This window comes from Heterodontus francisci, chromosome 22 (genome assembly GCF_036365525.1).
Source record: "Heterodontus francisci isolate sHetFra1 chromosome 22, sHetFra1.hap1, whole genome shotgun sequence".
Lineage (NCBI taxonomy): Eukaryota > Metazoa > Chordata > Chondrichthyes > Heterodontiformes > Heterodontidae > Heterodontus > Heterodontus francisci.
This window is the reverse complement of record NC_090392.1, coordinates 35,389,305-35,405,246: the sequence shown is the minus strand read 5'-3', so window position 1 is coordinate 35,405,246 and position 15,942 is coordinate 35,389,305. Positions and strand designations below refer to the sequence as shown.

The window sequence follows — 15,942 nt, the reverse complement described above, 5'->3', positions numbered from 1 at the left end:
ATTTTGTTCTTCATTCGGCAAGTAACAGGAACACTAACAAGGTGGCGTTGAAAATGAGATGCACTGCGGCTCCGCTCAATATCAAAGCGCTCCTTCATATTGAACCGAGGAAGAATATACATGAATAAAAGCAAAATACTGTGGATGCTGGAAATCTGAAAAAAAAACAAGAAATTCTGGAAATACTCAGCACGACTGGCAGCATCTGTGGAGACAGAAGCAGAGTTAACATTTCGGCTCAGTGACCCTTCTTCAGAACTGGCAAATATTAGAAACGTCAAAGGTTAGAAGCAAGTAAAGCGGGGGTGGAGCAAGAGATAACAAAGGAGAAGGTGTAGATTGGACAAGGCCACAGAATAGCTGACCAGAAGGTCATGGAGCAAAGGCAAACAATATGTTAATGGTGTGTTGAAAGACAAAGCATTAGTACAGAGAGGACTGTTAATGGACTGAAAATTGAACAGCAGCAAGTACAAACAGGAAAAAAAACAGTGGGTAAGCAAACTGAACAAACTAAGATGAAATAAAATAAACATACAAAAAAATGTAAAAAATGTAAAAATGAAAAATAACAAAAAATGAAAGTAAAATGGGGGCCCCGTCATGCTCTGGAATTATTGAACTCAATATTCAGTCCGGCACGCTCTCGTGTGCAGTGGTTCACACCGCAGCCTCACAGCTCCAGCGACCCGCTTTCAATTCTGGGCACTGCCTGCGTGGTGTTTGCAAGTTCTCCCTGTGTCTGCGTGGGATTGCTCTGGGTGCTCCGGTTTCCTCCCACATGCCAAAGACTGGCTGCTTGATAGGTTAATTGGCCATTATAAATTGCCCCTCGTATAGGGAGGTGGTAGGGAAATATAGGGAAGGTGGGGATGTGGTAGGAATATGGAATTCGTGTCGGATTAGTATAAATGGGTGGTCGATGGTCAGCACAGACTCGGTGGGCCGAAGGGCCTGTTTCACTGCTGCATCACCAAACTAAACTAATCGGTCAACGGGATGCTGTTTTTCGAGCTTGTGTTGATGTTCACTGGAACACTGAGGCAATCCCAGGATAGAGATGTGAGCATGAGAGCAGTGGGCAGTCTTGAAATGGCAAGCAACCGGAAGCTCAGGGTCCTGCTTGCGGACTGAGCCGATGTCTTCCGCAAAGCGGTCACCCAGTCTGCGTTTGGTCTCCCCAATAAACATGAATATACATGAATTGGATTTAGGCGCCAGTATGTTGCAAAACAAGAAGAAAGAAAAGCACAAATGCCATTAACTCTGACTTTGCAAATGATTCACTGAAAAATTCTTTCCTTTGCTGGAAAAGATGACTATTGTGCATCTGAAAATGGGCACCATGGGATTGTGTTGCATACTGACCTGTTTTCTTATATTTGCCTGTCATCTGTGCAATTCAATTTGTGTTGGATATTGCTGAGAATCTCATTTCAAGATGAGGGCACAGATATTATTATAATCCTACTGAAAGCCTAAACCTGGAACAAATCCTGTGTTACATGGATTGCAACTTATCGAGGGCTGTGCAGCTAAGGTGAGGAAGACAGGAATGATGTGTTTGATGATTGCGTGGAATGCATTGCAAACTTGGGTTACGTTGCTTGATTTCATTCTACACCTTGAAATTCAGAAACAAGTGAGGCACCAGGTGGAAACCAACAGCTGTCTCTGTGGAAGAGGGGACATGGCTTCCTAATCTAACCATTTGAACTCTGCAAACATTCTGCTGGATCTGAACTGCCCTGTATACCAAGGCCAATTTGTATACTTTATAAATTGGCATGCCCAGACTATGCAGTGGGGTCCAACCAGGACATTATATACCTGCAGTGAAGCTTCGCCCCCATTATATAACTGCCTCTGTTATGCATTCTACTGCGAGGGTAATCACATTGTATGTAGCAACTCAGCAAAATAAGGACTCATTTGATCAAAATAAAGAGTTTAAAAACACAAATATGTGTCAGTGCAATCAGTAAATAATGAGAAATGAAATCCAGAAGTTGGCAAGAATCCCAAGTGGATGTCTTGGTGTGGTTGGGGAAGGGAATCTTTGTCAATGATGGCACACTGTGCATTAACACTGCAGCAGCTGCTGCACCTCTTACAAACTTAGTTTCTTAAGGTAGAGTTTAAAAAAAAGGGAATTGGATAATTGCATGAAAGGAGAGGCAAAGAAAAGCAGAGCTAAGGAAGTGGGCCCAAATGGCAAGTCTTTCAAAAAACTGGCAATGGTACGATGGCCTGAATGGACTGGCGATGTGTTGTGCACTGCTGATCGTCCATGGCTGGGTCAATACCTCTGCAGCCTTGCGAAATGTCACAGTGGAATTGCATTTCAATGAAACAAGCAGCACAAATCGATTAAGACTGTACAGTTTAACAATACTTGCAGCTTCCTCAGCTCTGCAACTGTGTTGAGTTTCTGTAGTGTAGTGGTGATCACGTTTGCCTCACACGCAAAAGGTCCCCAGTTCGAAACTGGGCAGAAACATTTTCAAAACCAACCCGAACATCTTCGCAAGAAATGTGCAATCATTGACATTCCCCATGAACACAACACAATTTCTCAAAGCTCTCTTTCTCTTGCACATTGTGTGCACAATGCCTTGCACTCGCTCCTCTTTCTAGTCCTGATGCTGCAGAAAGTTCCTCAAAACCGAGCAGTGACACTTTATTTGGCTCAGATTAGAATAGAAACCTGCAACACGAGCTTGCTAAGTCACAGCGAATCTTAGTCTCATTTCAGACGAGGCAAAAGCACATCAGCAATTCACTTTCACCAGCTCCACAGTCGTTGAGACAGGGGCACGCTGCAATATTTTGACCCGCACTGTCCAATTACTCGCTGTCAGCAGCAAGTGGCGTCTGCTGCCTCAATCAACAGGTTACTGGCCATCTCGGGGAGGTAAAATAGCACAACCCGGGCCAAATCTCCCCAGAAACCAAGCACCGGCTCAGCAAAACGTAGGCACATGATATCCGGGTCACTGAACCTCCGAGCAGCTCTGACAGAACACCCAAGTGACTGAAACTTTCTTTGCGTTGCAATGATGAATCTCCGGTGGAAACAAGTTGGGGGAAATTGCTCCTCCTGAACATTTCTTCTTGTGTAAAAGGGGCAAAAATCCTTTTCAATTTAACCACTGCTGCAGCAGATTCTTGGTGTCTTAAGCACCTTGATAACCCAGCTCTTAACATGCAGCCGCAATTATGACAAGGGGTAAAGGTTCATGACACGCAGAGGGGAAAAAGTTATTTAAGTTATGACAGTCGCTCACAGATTTATTAGCGTTTTGTTCAGTCAGTAACAGAGACATACCTGGATTTATTGATGCAGATTAACATAACTATTCAGCGTCACGCAGAGCCGCTGGGAGTACTTTGCCTCCCTTAAAGACGGACACAGCTGATTCTGTAACTGAAGCTAAGGAAACAGGCAGACCTGCCAAATTATCATTTTATTTTGTTCTTCATTCGGCAAGTAACAGGAACACTAACAAGGTGGCGTTGAAAATGAGATGCACTGCGGCTCCGCTCAATATCAAAGCGCTCCTTCATATTGAACCGAGGAAGAATATAATTGAATAAAAGCAAAATACTGTGGATGCTGGAAATCTGAAATAAAAACAAGAAATTCTGGAAATACTCAGCACGACTGGCAGCATCTGTGGAGACAGAAGCAGAGTTAACATTTCGGCTCAGTGACCCTTCTTCAGAACTGGCAAATATTAGAAATGTCAAAGGTTAGAAGCAAGTAAAGCGGGGGTGGAGCAAGAGATAACAAAGGAGAAGGTGTAGATTGGACAAGGCCACAGAATAGCTGACCAGAAGGTCATGGAGCAAAGGCAAACAATATGTTAATGGTGTGTTGAAAGACAAAGCATTAGTACAGAGAGGACTGTTAATGGACTGAAAATTGAACAGCAGCAAGTACAAACAGGAAAAAAAACAGTGGGTAAGCAAACTGAACAAACTAAGATGAAATAAAATAAACATACAAAAAAATGTAAAAAATGTAAAAATGAAAAATAACAAAAAATGAAAGTAAAATGGGGGCCCCGTCATGCTCTGGAATTATTGAACTCAATATTCAGTCCGGCACGCTCTCGTGTGCAGTGGTTCACACCGCAGCCTCACAGCTCCAGCGACCCGCTTTCAATTCTGGGCACTGCCTGCGTGGTTTTTGCAAGTTCTCCCTGTGTCTGCGTGGGATTCCTCTGGGTGCTCCGGTTTCCTCCCACATGCCAAAGACTGGCTGCTTGATAGGTTAATTGGCCATTATAAATTGCCCCTCGTATAGGGAGGTGGTGGGGAAATATAGGGAAGGTGGGGATGTGGTAGGAATATGGAATTCGTGTCGGATTAGTATAAATGGGTGGTCGATGGTCAGCACAGACTCGGTGGGCCGAAGGGCCTGTTTCACTGCTGTATCACCAAACTAAACTAATCGGTCAACGGGATGCTGTTTTTCGAGCTTGTGTTGATGTTCACTGGAACACTGAGGCAATCCCAGGATAGAGATGTGAGCATGAGAGCAGTGGGCAGTCTTGAAATGGCAAGCAACCGGAAGCTCAGGGTCCTGCTTGCGGACTGAGCCGACGTATTCCGCAAAGCGGTCACCCAGTCTGCGTTTGGTCTCCTCAATAAACATGAATATACATGAATTGGATTTAGCCGCCAGTATGTTTGAAAACAAGAAGAAAGAAAAGCACAAATGCCATTAACTCTGACTTTGCAAATGATTCACTGAAAAATTCTTTCATTTGCTGGAAAAGATGACTATTGTGCATCTGAAAATGGGCACCATGGAATTGTGTTGCATACTGACCTGTTTTCCTATATTTGCCTGTCATCTATGCAATTCAATTTGTGTTGGATATTGCTGAGAATCTCATTTCAAGATGAGGGCACAGATATTATTATAATACGGCTGAAAGCCTAAACCTGGAACAAATACTGTGTTACATGGATTGCAACGTTTCGAGGGCTGTGCAGCTAAGGTGAGGAAGACAGGAATGATGTGTTTGATGATTGCGTGGAATGCATTGCAAACTTGGGTTACGTTGCTTGATTTCATTCTACACCTTGAAATTCAGAAACAAGTGAGGCACCAGGTGGAAACCAACAGCTGTCTCTGTGGAAGAGGGGACATGGCTTCCTAATCTAACCATTTGAACTCTGCAAACATTCTGCTGGATCTGAACTGCCCTGTATACCAAGGCCAATTTGTATACTATATAAATTGGCATGCCCAGACTATGCAGTGGGGTCCAACCAGGACATTATATAGCTGCAGTGAAGCTTCGCCCCCATTATATAACTGCCTCTGTTACGCATTCTACTGCGAGGGTAATCACATTGTATGTAGCAACTCAGCAAAATAAGGACTCATTTGATCAAAATAAAGAGTTTAAAAACACAAATATGTGTCAGTGCAATCAGTAAATAATGAGAAATGAAATCCAGAAGTTGGCAAGAATCCCAAGTGGATGTCTTGGTGTGGTTGGGGAAGGGAATCTTTGTCAATGATGGCACACTGTGCATTAACACTGCAGCAGCTGCTGCACCTCTTACAAACTTAGTTTCTTAAGGTAGAGTTTAAAAAAAAAGGGAATTGGATAATTGCATGAAAGGAGAGGCAAAGAAAAGCAGAGCTAAGGAAGTGGGCCCAAATGGCAAGTCTTTGAAAAAACTGGCACTGGTACGATGGACTGAATGGACTGGCGATGTGTTGTGCACTGCTGATCGTCCATGGCTGGGTCAATACCTCTGCAGCCTTGCGAAATGTCACAGTGGAATTGCATTTCAATGAAACAAGCAGCACAAATCGATTAAGACTGTACAGTTTAACAATACTTGCAGCTTCCTCAGCGCTGCAACTGTGTTGAGTTTCTGTAGTGTAGTGGTGATCACGTTTGCCTCACACGCAAAAGGTCCCCAGTTCGAAACTGGGCAGAAACATTTTCAAAACCAACCCGAACATCTTCGCAAGAAATATGCAATCATTGACATTCCCCATGAACACAACACAATTTCTCAAAGCTCTCTTTCTCTTGCACATTGTGTGCACAATGCCTTGCACTCGCTCCTCTTTCTAGTCCTGATGCTGCAGAAAGTTCCTCAAAACCGAGCAGTGACACTTTATTTGGCTCAGATTAGAATAGAAACCTGCAACACGAGCTTGCTCAGTCACAGCGAATCTTAGTCTCATTTCAGACGAGGCAAAAGCACATCAGCAATTCACTTTCACCAGCTCCACAGTCGTTGAGACAGGGGCACGCTGCAATATTTTGACCCGCACTGTCCAATTACTCGCTGTCAGCAGCAAGTGGCGTCTGCTGCCTCAATCAACAGGTTACTGGCCATCTCGGGGAGGTAATATAGCACAACCCGGGCCAAATCTCCCCATAAACCAAGCAGCGGCTCAGCAAAACGTAGGCACATGATATCCGGGTCACTGAACCTCCGAGCAGCTCTTCAAGAACACCCAAGTGACTGAAACTTTCTTTGAGTTGCAATGATGAATCTCCGGTGGAAACAAGTTGGGGGAAATTGCTCCTCCTGAACATTTCTTCTTGGGTAAAAGGGGCAAAAATCCTTTTCAATTTAACCACTGCTGCAGCAGATTCTTGGTGTCTTAAGCACCTTGATAACCCAGCTCTTAACATGCAGCCGCAATTATGACAAGGGGTAAAGGTTCATGACACGCAGAGGGGAAAAAGTTATTTAAGTTATGACAGTCGCTCACAGATTTATTAGCGTTTTGTTCAGTCAGTAACAGAGACATACCTGGATTTATTGATGCAGATTAACATAACTATTCAGCGTCACGCAGAGCCGCTAGGAGTACTTTGCCTCCCTTAAAGACGGACACAGCTGATTCTGTAACTGAAGCTAAGGAAACAGGCAGACCTGCCAAATTATCATTTTATTTTGTTCTTCATTCGGCAAGTAACAGGAACACTAACAAGGTGGCGTTGAAAATGAGATGCACTGCGGCTCCGCTCAATATCAAAGCGCTCCTTCATATTGAACCGAGGAAGAATATAATTGAATAAAAGCAAAATACTGTGGATGCTGGAAATCTGAAATAAAAACAAGAAATTCTGGAAATACTCAGCACGACTGGCAGCATCTGTGGAGACAGAAGCAGAGTTAACATTTCGGCTCAGTGACCCTTCTTCAGAACTGGCAAATATTAGAAATGTCAAAGGTTAGAAGCAAGTAAAGCGGGGGTGGAGCAAGAGATAACAAAGGAGAAGGTGTAGATTGGACAAGGCCACAGAATAGCTGACCAGAAGGTCATGGAGCAAAGGCAAACAATATGTTAATGGTGTGTTGAAAGACAAAGCATTAGTACAGAGAGGACTGTTAATGGACTGAAAATTGAACAGCAGCAAGTACAAACAGGAAAAAAAACAGTGGGTAAGCAAACTGAACAAACTAAGATGAAATAAAATAAACATACAAAATAATGTAAAAAATGTAAAAATGAAAAATAACAAAAAATGAAAGTAAAATGGGGGCCCCGTCATGCTCTGGAATTATTGAACTCAATATTCAGTCCGGCACGCTCTCGTGTGCAGTGGTTCACACCGCAGCCTCACAGCTCCAGCGACCCGCTTTCAATTCTGGGCACTGCCTGCGTGGTTTTTGCAAGTTCTCCCTGTGTCTGCGTGGGATTCCTCTGGGTGCTCCGGTTTCCTCCCACATGCCAAAGACTGGCTGCTTGATAGGTTAATTGGCCATTATAAATTGCCCCTCGTATAGGGAGGTGGTGGGGAAATATAGGGAAGGTGGGGATGTGGTAGGAATATGGAATTCGTGTCGGATTAGTATAAATGGGTGGTCGATGGTCAGCACAGACTCGGTGGGCCGAAGGGCCTGTTTCACTGCTGTATCACCAAACTAAACTAATCGGTCAACGGGATGCTGTTTTTCGAGCTTGTGTTGATGTTCACTGGAACACTGAGGCAATCCCAGGATAGAGATGTGAGCATGAGAGCAGTGGGCAGTCTTGAAATGGCAAGCAACCGGAAGCTCAGGGTCCTGCTTGCGGACTGAGCCGACGTATTCCGCAAAGCGGTCACCCAGTCTGCGTTTGGTCTCCTCAATAAACATGAATATACATGAATTGGATTTAGGCGCCAGTATGTTTGAAAACAAGAAGAAAGAAAAGCACAAATGCCATTAACTCTGACTTTGCAAATGATTCACTGAAAAATTCTTTCATTTGCTGGAAAAGATGACTATTGTGCATCTGAAAATGGGCACCATGGAATTGTGTTGCATACTGACCTGTTTTCCTATATTTGCCTGTCATCTATGCAATTCAATTTGTGTTGGATATTGCTGAGAATCTCATTTCAAGATGAGGGCACAGATATTATTATAATACGGCTGAAAGCCTAAACCTGGAACAAATACTGTGTTACATGGATTGCAACGTTTCGAGGGCTGTGCAGCTAAGGTGAGGAAGACAGGAATGATGTGTTTGATGATTGCGTGGAATGCATTGCAAACTTGGGTTACGTTGCTTGATTTCATTCTACACCTTGAAATTCAGAAACAAGTGAGGCACCAGGTGGAAACCAACAGCTGTCTCTGTGGAAGAGGGGACATGGCTTCCTAATCTAACCATTTGAACTCTGCAAACATTCTGCTGGATCTGAACTGCCCTGTATACCAAGGCCAATTTGTATACTATATAAATTGGCATGCCCAGACTATGCAGTGGGGTCCAACCAGGACATTATATAGCTGCAGTGAAGCTTCGCCCCCATTATATAACTGCCTCTGTTACGCATTCTACTGCGAGGGTAATCACATTGTATGTAGCAACTCAGCAAAATAAGGACTCATTTGATCAAAATAAAGAGTTTAAAAACACAAATATGTGTCAGTGCAATCAGTAAATAATGAGAAATGAGATCCAGAAGTTGGCAAGAATCCCAAGTGGATGTCTTGGTGTGGTTGGGGAAGGGAATCTTTGTCAATGATGGCACACTGTGCATTAACACTGCAGCAGCTGCTGCACCTCTTACAAACTTAGTTTCTTAAGGTAGAGTTTAAAAAAAAAGGGAATTGGATAATTGCATGAAAGGAGAGGCAAAGAAAAGCAGAGCTAAGGAAGTGGGCCCAAATGGCAAGTCTTTGAAAAAACTGGCACTGGTACGATGGACTGAATGGACTGGCGATGTGTTGTGCACTGCTGATCGTCCATGGCTGGGTCAATACCTCTGCAGCCTTGCGAAATGTCACAGTGGAATTGCATTTCAATGAAACAAGCAGCACAAATCGATTAAGACTGTACAGTTTAACAATACTTGCAGCTTCCTCAGCGCTGCAACTGTGTTGAGTTTCTGTAGTGTAGTGGTGATCACGTTTGCCTTACACGCTAAAGGTCCCCAGTTCGAAACTGGGCAGAAACATTTTCAAAACCAACCCGAACATCTTCGCAAGAAATATGCAATCATTGACATTCCCCATGAACACAACACAATTTCTCAAAGCTCTCTTTCTCTTGCACATTGTGTGCACAATGCCTTGCACTCGCTCCTCTTTCTAGTCCTGATGCTGCAGAAAGTTCCTCAAAACCGAGCAGTGACACTTTATTTGGCTCAGATTAGAATAGAAACCTGCAACACGAGCTTGCGAAGTATCAGCGAATCTTTGTCTCATTTCAGACGAGGCAAAAGCACATCAGCAATTCACTTTCACCAGCTCCACAGTCGTTGAGACAGGGGCACGCTGCAATATTTTGACCCGCACTGTCCAATTACTCGCTGTCAGCAGCAAGTGGCGTCTGCTGCCTCAATCAACAGGTTATTGGCCATCTCGGGGAGGTAAAATAGCACAACCCGGGCCAAATCTCCCCATCAACCAAGCACCGGCTCAGCAAAACGTAGGCACATGATATCCGGGTCTCTGAACCTCCGAGCAGCTCTGACAGAACAGCCAAGTGACTGAAACTTTCTTTGCGTTGCAATGATGAATCTCCGGTGGAAACAAGTTGGGGGAAATTGCTCCTCCTGAACATTTCTTCTTGGTGAAAAGGGGCAAAAATCCTTTTCAATTTAACCACTGCTGCAGCAGATTCTTGGTGTCTGAAGCATCTTGATAACCCAGCTCTTAACATGCAGCCGCAATTATGACAAGGGGTAAAGGTTCATGACACGCAGAGGGGGAAAATTTATTTAAGTTATGACAGTCGCTCACAGATTTAATAGCGTTTTGTTCAGTCAGTAACAGAGATATACCTGGATTTATTGATGCAGATTAACATAACTATTCAGCGTCACGCAGAGCCGCTAGGAGTACTTTGCCTCCCTTCAAGACGGACACAGCTGATTCTGTAACTGAAGCTAAGGAAACAGGCAGACCTGCCAAATTATCATTTTATTTTGTTCTTCATTCGGCAAGTAACAGGAACACTAACAAGGTGGCGTTGAAAATGAGATGCACTGCGGCTCCGCTCAATATCAAAGCGCTCCTTCATATTGAACCGAGGAAGAATATACATGAATAAAAGCAAAATACTGTGGATGCTGGAAATCTGAAAAAAAAACAAGAAATTCTGGAAATACTCAGCACGACTGGCAGCATCTGTGGAGACAGAAGCAGAGTTAACATTTCGGCTCAGTGACCCTTCTTCAGAACTGGCAAATATTAGAAACGTCAAAGGTTAGAAGCAAGTAAAGCGGGGGTGGAGCAAGAGATAACAAAGGAGAAGGTGTAGATTGGACAAGGCCACAGAATAGCTGACCAGAAGGTCATGGAGCAAAGGCAAACAATATGTTAATGGTGTGTTGAAAGACAAAGCATTAGTACAGAGAGGACTGTTAATGGACTGAAAATTGAACAGCAGCAAGTACAAACAGGAAAAAAAACAGTGGGTAAGCAAACTGAACAAACTAAGATGAAATAAAATAAACATACAAAAAAATGTAAAAAATGTAAAAATGAAAAATAACAAAAAATGAAAGTAAAATGGGGGCCCCATCATGCTCTGGAATTATTGAACTCAATATTCAGTCCGGCACGCTCTCGTGTGCAGTGGTTCACACCGCAGCCTCACAGCTCCAGCGACCCGCTTTCAATTCTGGGCACTGCCTGCGTGGTGTTTGCAAGTTCTCCCTGTGTCTGCGTGGGATTCCTCTGGGTGCTCCGGTTTCCTCCCACATGCCAAAGACTGGCTGCTTGATAGGTTAATTGGCCATTATAAATTGCCCCTCGTATAGGGAGGTGGTAGGGAAATATAGGGAAGGTGGGGATGTGGTAGGAATATGGAATTCGTGTCGGATTAGTATAAATGGGTGGTCGATGGTCAGCACAGACTCGGTGGGCCGAAGGGCCTGTTTCACTGCTGCATCACCAAACTAAACTAATCGGTCAACGGGATGCTGTTTTTCGAGCTTGTGTTGATGTTCACTGGAACACTGAGGCAATCCCAGGATAGAGATGTGAGCATGAGAGCAGTGGGCAGTCTTGAAATGGCAAGCAACCGGATGCTCAGGGTCCTGCTTGCGGACTGAGCCGATGTCTTCCGCAAAGCGGTCACCCAGTCTGCGTTTGGTCTCCCCAATAAACATGAATATACATGAATTGGATTTAGGCGCCAGTATGTTGCAAAACAAGAAGAAAGAAAAGCACAAATGCCATTAACTCTGACTTTGCAAATGATTCACTGAAAAATTCTTTCCTTTGCTGGAAAAGATGACTATTGTGCATCTGAAAATGGGCACCATGGGATTGTGTTGCATACTGACCTGTTTTCTTATATTTGCCTGTCATCTGTGCAATTCAATTTGTGTTGGATATTGCTGAGAATCTCATTTCAAGATGAGGGCACAGATATTATTATAATCCTACTGAAAGCCTAAACCTGGAACAAATCCTGTGTTACATGGATTGCAACTTATCGAGGGCTGTGCAGCTAAGGTGAGGAAGACAGGAATGATGTGTTTGATGATTGCGTGGAATGCATTGCAAACTTGGGTTACGTTGCTTGATTTCATTCTACACCTTGAAATTCAGAGACAAGTGAGGCACCAGGTGGAAACCAACAGCTGTCTCTGTGGAAGAGGGGACATGGCTTCCTAATCTAACCATTTGAACTCTGCAAACATTCTGCTGGATCTGAACTGCCCTGTATACCAAGGCCAATTTGTATACTATATAAATTGGCATGCCCAGACTATGCAGTGGGGTCCAACCAGGACATTATATAGCTGCAGTGAAGCTTCGCCCCCATTATATAACTGCCTCTGTTATGCATTCTACTGCGAGGGTAATCACATTGTATGTAGCAACTCAGCAAAATAAGGACTCATTTGATCAAAATAAAGAGTTTAAAAACACAAATATGTGTCAGTGCAATCAGTAAATAATGAGAAATGAAATCCAGAAGTTGGCAAGAATCCCAAGTGGATGTCTTGGTGTGGTTGGGGAAGGGAATCTTTGTCAATGATGGCACACTGTGCATTAACACTGCAGCAGCTGCTGCACCTCTTACAAACTTAGTTTCTTAAGGTAGAGTTTAAAAAAAAGGGAATTGGATAATTGCATGAAAGGAGAGGCAAAGAAAAGCAGAGCTAAGGAAGTGGGCCCAAATGGCAAGTCTTTCAAAAAACTGGCAATGGTACGATGGCCTGAATGGACTGGCGATGTGTTGTGCACTGCTGATCGTCCATGGCTGGGTCAATACCTCTGCAGCCTTGCGAAATGTCACAGTGGAATTGCATTTCAATGAAACAAGCAGCACAAATCGATTAAGACTGTACAGTTTAACAATACTTGCAGCTTCCTCAGCGCTGCAACTGTGTTGAGTTTCTGTAGTGTAGTGGTGATCACGTTTGCCTTACACGCAAAAGGTCCCCAGTTCGAAACTGGGCAGAAACATTTTCAAAACCAACCCGAACATCTTCGCAAGAAATGTGCAATCATTGACATTCCCCATTAACACAACACAATTTCTCAAAGCTCTCTTTCTCTTGCACATTGTGTGCACAATGCCTTGCACTCGCTCCTCTTTCTAGTCCTGATGCTGCAGAAAGTTCCTCAAAACCGAGCAGTGACACTTTATTTGGCTCAGATTAGAATAGAAACCTGCAACACGAGCTTGCTAAGTCACAGCGAATCTTAATCTCATTTCAGACGAGGCAAAAGCACATCAGCAATTCACTTTCACCAGCTCCACAGTCGTTGAGACAGGGGCACGCTGCAATATTTTGACCCGCACTGTCCAATTACTCGCTGTCAGCAGCAAGTGGCGTCTGCTGCCTGAATCAACAGGTTACTGGCCATCTCGGGGAGGTAAAATAGCACAACCCGGGCCAAATCTCCCCAGAAACCAAGCACCGGCTCAGCAAAACGTAGGCACATGATATCCGGGTCACTGAACCTCCGAGCAGCTCTGACAGAACACCCAAGTGACTGAAACTTTCTTTGCGTTGCAATGATGAATCTCCGGTGGAAACAAGTTGGGGGAAATTGCTCCTCCTGAACATTTCTTCTTGTGTAAAAGGGGCAAAAATCCTTTTCAATTTAACCACTGCTGCAGCAGATTCTTGGTGTCTTAAGCACCTTGATAACCCAGCTCTTAACATGCAGCCGCAATTATGACAAGGGGTAAAGGTTCATGACACGCAGAGGGGGAAAATTTATTTAAGTTATGACAGTCGCTCACAGATTTAATAGCGTTTTGTTCAGTCAGTAACAGAGACATACCTGGATTTATTGATGCAGATTAACATAACTATTCAGCGTCACGCAGAGCCGCTAGGAGTACTTTGCCTCCCTTCAAGACGGACACAGCTGATTCTGTAACTGAAGCTAAGGAAACAGGCAGACCTGCCAAATTATCATTTTATTTTGTTCTTCATTCGGCAAGTAACAGGAACACTAACAAGGTGGCGTTGAAAATGAGATGCACTGCGGCTCCGCTCAATATCAAAGCGCTCCTTCATATTGAACCGAGGAAGAATATACATGAATAAAAGCAAAATACTGTGGATGCTGGAAATCTGAAAAAAAAACAAGAAATTCTGGAAATACTCAGCACGACTGGCAGCATCTGTGGAGACAGAAGCAGAGTTAACATTTCGGCTCAGTGACCCTTCTTCAGAACTGGCAAATATTAGAAACGTCAAAGGTTAGAAGCAAGTAAAGCGGGGGTGGAGCAAGAGATAACAAAGGAGAAGGTGTAGATTGGACAAGGCCACAGAATAGCTGACCAGAAGGTCATGGAGCAAAGGCAAACAATATGTTAATGGTGTGTTGAAAGACAAAGCATTAGTACAGAGAGGACTGTTAATGGACTGAAAATTGAACAGCAGCAAGTACAAACAGGAAAAAAAAACAGTGGGTAAGCAAACTGAACAAACTAAGATGAAATAAAATAAACATACAAAAAAATGTAAAAAATGTAAAAATGAAAAATAACAAAAAATGAAAGTAAAATGGGGGCCCCGTCATGCTCTGGAATTATTGAACTCAATATTCAGTCCGGCACGCTCTCGTGTGCAGTGGTTCACACCGCAGCCTCACAGCTCCAGCGACCCGCTTTCAATTCTGGGCACTGCCTGCGTGGTGTTTGCAAGTTCTCCCTGTGTCTGCGTGGGATTCCTCTGGGTGCTCCGGTTTCCTCCCACATGCCAAAGACTGGCTGCTTGATAGGTTAATTGGCCATTATAAATTGCCCCTCGTATAGGGAGGTGGTAGGGAAATATAGGGAAGGTGGGGATGTGGTAGGAATATGGAATTCGTGTCGGATTAGTATAAATGGGTGGTCGATGGTCAGCACAGACTCGGTGGGCCGAAGGGCCTGTTTCACTGCTGCATCACCAAACTAAACTAATCGGTCAACGGGATGCTGTTTTTCGAGCTTGTGTTGATGTTCACTGGAACACTGAGGCAATCCCAGGATAGAGATGTGAGCATGAGAGCAGTGGGCAGTCTTGAAATGGCAAGCAACCGGAAGCTCAGGGTCCTGCTTGCGGACTGAGCCGATGTCTTCCGCAAAGCGGTCACCCAGTCTGCGTTTGGTCTCCCCAATAAACATGAATATACATGAATTGGATTTAGGCGCCAGTATGTTGCAAAACAAGAAGAAAGAAAAGCACAAATGCCATTAACTCTGACTTTGCAAATGATTCACTGAAAAATTCTTTCATTTGCTGGAAAGGATGACTATTGTGCATCTGAAAATGGGCACCATGGGATTGTGTTGCATACTGACCTGTTTTCTTATATTTGCCTGTCATCTGTGCAATTCAATTTGTGTTGGATATTGCTGAGAATCTCATTTCAAGATGAGGGCACAGATATTATTATAATCCTACTGAAAGCCTAAACCTGGAACAAATCCTGTGTTACATGGATTGCAACTTATCGAGGGCTGTGCAGCTAAGGTGAGGAAGACAGGAATGATGTGTTTGATGATTGCGTGGAATGCATTGCAAACTTGGGTTACGTTGCTTGATTTCATTCTACACCTTGAAATTCAGAAACAAGTGAGGCACCAGGTGGAAACCAACAGCTGTCTCTGTGGAAGAGGGGACATGGCTTCCTAATCTAACCATTTGAACTCTGCAAACATTCTGCTGGATCTGAACTGCCCTGTATACCAAGGCCAATTTGTATACTATATAAATTGGCATGCCCAGACTCTGCAGTGGGGTCCAACCAGGACATTATATAGCTGCAGTGAAGCTTCGCCCCCATTATATAACTGCCTCTGTTATGCATTCTACTGCGAGGGTAATCACATTGTATGTAGCAACTCAGCAAAATAAGGACTCATTTGATCAAAATAAAGAGTTTAAAAACACAAATATGTGTCAGTGCAATCAGTAAATAATGAGAAATGAAATCCAGAAGTTGGCAAGAATCCCAAGTGGATGTCTTGGTGTGGTTGGGGAAGGGAATCTTTGT

At 43.8% G+C, this 15,942-nt stretch overlaps 4 non-coding genes across 4 annotated transcripts; all 4 read left to right on the top strand.

Moving 5' to 3' along the window:
* The first annotated feature begins 2,427 nt into the window (after nucleotides 1-2,427).
* On the top strand, nucleotides 2,428-2,500 carry trnav-cac (transfer RNA valine (anticodon CAC)). Its single transcript has one exon. It is a non-coding gene; the product is annotated as a tRNA-Val (tRNA).
* Nucleotides 2,501-5,897: 3,397 nt separating this feature from the next.
* trnav-cac (transfer RNA valine (anticodon CAC)) lies at nucleotides 5,898-5,970 on the top strand. The gene has a single exon. It is a non-coding gene; the product is annotated as a tRNA-Val (tRNA).
* A 3,397-nt stretch (nucleotides 5,971-9,367) lies between these two features.
* trnav-uac (transfer RNA valine (anticodon UAC)) lies at nucleotides 9,368-9,440 on the top strand. Its single transcript has one exon. It is a non-coding gene; the product is annotated as a tRNA-Val (tRNA).
* Nucleotides 9,441-12,836: 3,396 nt separating this feature from the next.
* On the top strand, nucleotides 12,837-12,909 carry trnav-uac (transfer RNA valine (anticodon UAC)). Its single transcript has one exon. It is a non-coding gene; the product is annotated as a tRNA-Val (tRNA).
* Nucleotides 12,910-15,942: the final 3,033 nt, after the last annotated feature.